Source organism: Haliaeetus albicilla, chromosome 21 (genome assembly GCF_947461875.1).
Source record: "Haliaeetus albicilla chromosome 21, bHalAlb1.1, whole genome shotgun sequence".
NCBI lineage: Eukaryota > Metazoa > Chordata > Aves > Accipitriformes > Accipitridae > Haliaeetus > Haliaeetus albicilla.
In genome coordinates, this window is record NC_091503.1 from 18273039 (window position 1) to 18279038 (window position 6000).

The 6000-nt window shown below is 43.6% G+C and overlaps 1 protein-coding gene across 1 annotated transcript in view; it reads left to right on the forward strand.

Annotated features, from left to right (window-relative positions):
* HIVEP1 (HIVEP zinc finger 1) overlaps positions 1-5311 on the forward strand; it is a 130838-nt gene extending 125527 nt beyond the window's left edge. Inside the window, exon 12 of the mRNA XM_069809102.1 lies at positions 3172-5311. The gene's annotated coding sequence lies outside the window, so the exon portion shown is untranslated. The remainder of the gene's footprint in view (positions 1-3171) is intronic.
* Positions 5312-6000: the final 689 nt, after the last annotated feature.

Below are 6000 nucleotides of genomic sequence, written 5' to 3' on the forward strand. Positions count from 1 at the left end.
CCCCAGATGCAACTCCCAACTTCTGGGCCATAGCCAAAACAAACTTACTAGGTTCAGGGATGCCCTGCCCTGCATTGATTACTGCTGCTGGTCACACTTTTGCTCCTTTCACTTCTCAAGTAACTTGCTGTAGCTTCAGGTTGCTGTAAATTATGCCTTGAGGCTGGAGCAGCCCACAGTTGGTCCACATCAGCCAGTCCCCTGCCAGAAAGTTGACAGCAGTGTTTTGCATACAAGCAAATTCAAATGCACATCACATGCGTTTCATCTCGGACAACATAGGCTGAACAGAGTCTGGCCCACCCCAAAACCAAAGATACATCATAAAACAGACACACCATGCTTTACACTTAGCTAAACATTCTGTATGGCTTCTTAATTAACAGATTTATCTCGCCTTGAGTTTACTGACATGTATGTTAAACAGAATATAAAATGAATTTGTCACTATACAGCTTATTCCAGAAGTCCTCATTTTTTGCAAGATAATCCTCACTAAGGTTTTATAAACACATTAGCTTAAACCTGTAAACTGCCTTTCAAACGTGTGTTTAACATGGGGATGGTTTTATCAAAACAGAATAAAAAATGCTCAGTTTTAGCATGAGTGATTTGCAAAAAGCCAGGGAAACCAGACAATCTACAAGTAAGAGTTCTTGTTCAAGATAGCCTTCAGCTGATTTATCTGCCAGGCCATTGCTGTTGCTTTTGAAAGATCCTCTGAGACCGGTTACATCTCATAGCAGGGAATCCTTACCTTGCTTGCATGTTTATAATATGAACAATAGGTGTCATCCATCTTAGGTGACTCCAGTTGTGAATGTTAAATTATGAATGTCTTAAAAAACAAAACGTGGCTAGAATTGTCTTTCCATGTCTTGAGGAATTTTCCTTTGCTTGTAAGGGGTCTCAGCACCTACAGATGGCCATTTTTAATGATACATAAAATACCAGAGACTTAGACCACACAGAAACCATTTATGGCTTATATCTTTGAGGGTGAGACCACTGTCTTAGGTCTAGACACTGGATTGCTAAATCTATTGCTGGCTTAGGATAAAAACAAGCTACTTTAAAATACTTCAGATAGATTGATTATTAGGTAATTTTATGTGGAATGTCCGTGGGTGGATGAGCAAAGAGCAACAAGGATGTAACAGCATGTAATTAATTGATGTTCGTGTTTTGTTGCAGAAATGGTGAATCAAAAAAAAACCAAACACCACCTTATGGCAAAGGTGTTGCTAGCGTTATGTTTGCCCCTCCGTTTCTCCTCTCTATACTGGCCAGCCTACTCAAAATGTTAGGAGGTGGCTGGTGGCTGGTGATTTTCAGATACTCCATGTGAGATCTAAGGAAACCATGCTGGCCGAAAGATGGCAAGGCTTTACATTCCTACGGTTCAGTCATGGAAACAAAACTTGTCCTAAGATGAGTCAATTAGCTAGGCATGCTTAGTTTTCTTTGGTAATAGTAGGCTTGTTTTCCCCAATAAGGTCAAATGTTAAGGCCTGTTTGGTTTTGTGGCTACACTGTTTAGTGTGTTTGAAGTCCATTACCATGCATGAGGCATTTGTGCTGGAAACAGGCCAACTGGAGGCTGTTTGTAAAATCAAATACCCCTAGCATTTCCTCTTTTTGTTAAGTTAAGGTGGTTACAACATCCCTTTGGGCTTCAGAAGTTCCATTTGCAGGTCATTCAGGTCTAAGGTGCTTTGGTGTTGGTACCCAAATACCTTACGGTTGGATTCCTCCTCCTGAGAAACAAAACATTTGACATAGGTGACAGTTGCATCTCATATACAGCAGCTCTCTTAATAAAGTCATTGACCGTTAAGAGTCGTTCCCCATCACAGCAGCAGTCCTGCTTCCATGAGGGGCTTTCCCCAGGACGCTTGCGCGAGGCAGGAGCGATCGCTGGACGTGCACGTGCAGTGAGGGACCAGCACGGAGGGAGCATCACCGCCAACATCCACCCGTGTCCCAGGAGCACAGGGCCACCGCGCACCAGCAGGGATTTTGCTCAGTGCTGGGCCTCGGGCAGGTGCAGGGTTTGAAAAAGGAGTTGGGCACCGTCAACAGGACCTACCCAGGCCTGAAGCGGCTAAGTGGAAAGCCACTATCTTGAGAGTCCCCCCTTCCCATCCCTTATGACCAAGGCATATCAAGTCAAAATGAAGGATTAAAAGGCACCTTTTGACAGAAATTTTTGACAAATCAGAAAGAATTTTGACATGAATTTAAAATTCCCTGTTTGAACAGAAAATTGGTACAGATCTGTTCCTGCTAATACTCAAAAACTCCCCAGCCTGAGCTGCTGCTACAGATCTATTCCTGCTAATACTCAAAAACTCCGCAGCCTGAGCTGCTGCTACAGATCTATTCCTGCTAATACTCAAAAACTCCCCAGCCTGAGCTGCTGCCCTTCTGGCACCCAGCTCTCCTCCACAGGATCTAGCAACAAGGTAGTTTGCTTCTGTGAGGCTCTCCATGCCTCAGGCATGCTGTGTGCAGGGAGATCGTATCCTTTATACAATGCAATCACAAGGGCTTCACGCTGAAAATGTGGGCGCGAGGAAAAGGAGATCGTGATGTCCACTTCTTATACACTCGGCCACCAATACTGCAGCGGTGGCACCTTCTGCTGCTCACCCCGAGGGGTACAAGGAAGGATGTAGTCACCATCCTCTCGTGCGAGGCTGAAGCGCACTCGTGCTCCACCAGCTCTCTCCTCGTCGGCCAGGGACTACGTAGCAAGGGAGGGGATGCCCCTCAGCTCCCCGGTAAGTGGGCACCTTCGTTAGTTATGCCTTTTTCCCAGGAGGCTGCACCAAGCTCCCATGCTCTAGCCTAGGCCAGCTGCAGGAGAGAAAGGAACCAGGCTGCAAGAGAGAGCAAGGCAGGGAGAGCGCTGCGCTGCAACCAGGCTGTTGGGTTGTTCGGGCACAGGAAGGCAGCGTCCTGTATTTCAGACCTGTTAGCCAGTGTTAGGTGTGTCCCTGGTTTGCAAAAACAGTCTGGGAGCCAGAACAGAAGCAAACGTTGAAACCGTGCCTCTTTGCAAAACAGAAGTCATGTTTTCATCTGGATGCTTAAGGGTTTAATTGTGTTTCTCTCTTTCTTTGTTTATTCCCATACCTGTAATCATCTGTGACTCTTTCTTATTTACAGTGTTTCAGAGCAAGAGCTCACACACCTAATGCTGATTAATTCTGCTGGACTGGGTAACTGGCTCCCCTGTGGATATCCTGTTTTCCTGTGAATCATTGTTGCTCCTTGAGACATCCTCCAACTCAGTTCAAAGATCCAGAATGTATTAGATATGAAGACATCAGACAGCTCAAACAGATTAGAAAAGACACACACAAAGAAATGCATCCCAGCTTCTCCCTCCTGTCTGCTGAAAATTGGCATGGTGAACACAATCCTAAGCACTTGTTATAAAAGAAACAGTAGAAAGACAAAAAGAAGAAAAGAGGAGAGAGACTTTGAGTTTACCCAGAGTCTTCTACAAGTTAGCCTTTCTAAGTATTTGCACTTTTGTACTTAGTTCTCCTTTGCAGTTGGAAACTTCAGACTAGATCCTCATCTGATGGAAAATGACATCCCTAAGCTTTAGCAAGAGCTGCACCAACTGCATCAGCGGAGGACTTGGTACTATCCATTTAAGTCTTGAGCCTTGCCTACAAACACACAAATTAAAGGAACATGAAAACACGTGGGTTTTTTTTCAAGTTTATGCAGTCTGTTGTGTTCTTGATGGTTTTATTCATTTTTCCGTTTAGCTATATGAACAACTGAAAAGATTCTGCACCAGTGAAATGCCAAAACCTAAGGTCATGAGGTCAAACTAGATTATCTTAATAGTCTCTTCTCCCCTTGCAATCTTTGAACACAGGTTTTATCTGATAAAGCAGTAAAAGTCTTTATTTCAGCAGTGTTTGATCTTGAAGATTGCACAAATAATTAGTCTTTTAAGATTCTGAACTTTTTTTTAAAATAGAATTTTAAACTCTCCTTTTAATGGGTGCCTTTTAATCCTTATGTTTAAGAATAAGAGTCATGTTTGATCTAAGACAATGGGCAATGTGTTTGGATAGTTAGAGAGACCATTTTTATGGGAGTGTTTGAACAATATATTGTGTTTTTTCAAGAAGTGGTTCCTTCAGTCAGTGGAAATAGCTGAATGAAGGACCAAAGGACTGTCCTTTTTCTGACATTAAGCTCATATAAAAGGAAGATAAAATGTGCTGCTCTTACATCTTAGAGTGGACTGTATCAGGCTTTTAGTCCTAGACTTCCAACCCTTCTATTAGCCTTCTGCACTTGGAAGGGAAAAGAAACACTTTTAACCTTATGCACTGTGAACACTGACTTGAAGGCAATGGAGGAAAGGATATCCAGCAGGAATATGCTCTGCAAATACTGAGCAAAATCATTAGGTCTGCATATTCTTAATCAATGAGGTTTTGGCAGAATTAAGGGTGGCTTTTTATCCAGACTATAGTTTGTCCAAGTCCCTGGGTGGGGTTCAGTTGTTTATGTTTTCTTTGAGGAAAAATGTCAGCAAGGTCTGATGCTGAGTTGTTCTCTGCCTCCAAAAAACCCCCGATGTGGGAGTATCAGCATGCAGCATGGTTGTGAGAGGCATGTGAACTGAGCCCAAAGTTTGCCCCTCGCTGCAGCTTCACCACAACTGCTCAAGGGAGGTGGGACCGCGTTTGAAGAAACAAGGGCCAAAAAACATGAAAAAGATTCGCCTTCTGCATAGACACAGAAACCCCATTGTCCAGTCCTGAGGACAAATGGATAATCTTTTTGGTTTTCATAATCTGTGGTATTTCTGTTGTTTTCATGACCTTCCCCCTTTAATTGGACCCATGTATGCAATACACATGTAATTAGCAATGCACTGGAAAAAACGACTGATAACATCATCTTCCAACATTTGAGAGAGCGAGGAGGGGGCAATTGTTGGTCTGTCCAATCTGGAAAGCAGCCTGTAGGTGCCAGGTAGGCATGCCAGAGCATATGCTTGAAACTTCACTGGGCATGCAGGATATTATACCTGATGCTTCACCTCCCCCAGATTCCTCCCTGTCAATTCATCCAGGGCAGCGGTGAGGGAGCTGAGGGCTGCTGGCTTTTTAACTAGGTGCTAGCTAGTGCCTTGAAAGAGTTTAAACTCCTACTTCATCCTATTAGGGACCATTTATTGAGCACATTTTGTGTATTGTGTGTGTATGATAATGTAATTTTGTTAGCCCCATGCTGGAGTGCTGACCAGACAATAAAGCTGTCTGCATAATGATGGTGCCAAATGGGGGAAATTATGCTTGAGCTAGGTTCGCGCGTGTCCCTCTAGAAATTATGTTGTGAGTTTCTGGCACGGGCATAAAAAAGGGAGCTGTCTGGGAAGGGGTTGGACTTTGATGCTTTGGAGGGTGAGGGAGAATACTTTTAAAATAATTGTTTGGGCCAGAAAATTAAGACAAAGCCTGGCCTCAGTGTTGTCACGAGCAGTCTCCTACTGCCTTCAGGAGGGCCAGGATTTCACTCACGGATTTTTAAGGCTGGAGCATGGAGAATATCTTACAATAGAGCGTGGGTATTTCTAGCACAATGGGGATTGCTGTTAATGACACCAGAAAGCGTTTTTTTCTTTTTTTTCTTCTTTTTTTTTTTTTAACCTGGCATTGCTCCTTCAAGCAAATTAAAGTCTGATACATTTGCATTTGTACGTGTCATTAACTCAGACACCTACTGCAGGGCCTAAAGCTTGTGTCTGCTGGCAAGACTAAATCCTACTAATGCGCTTTTCCTAACGCACTGAGGGAATCTGGAGTCTCTCCTTTTGAAGCTGACTTGCTATTTTGACTAATTGCTTCTGGTAACAGTTAATAGCATTTTGCAAAGGCACTTCGTGGGCTGACAGCAGATTGATGTAAGGAAGGGACATAGTTCACGTTTCCAAAGGGAGCATCGGGAAACCCATTACCA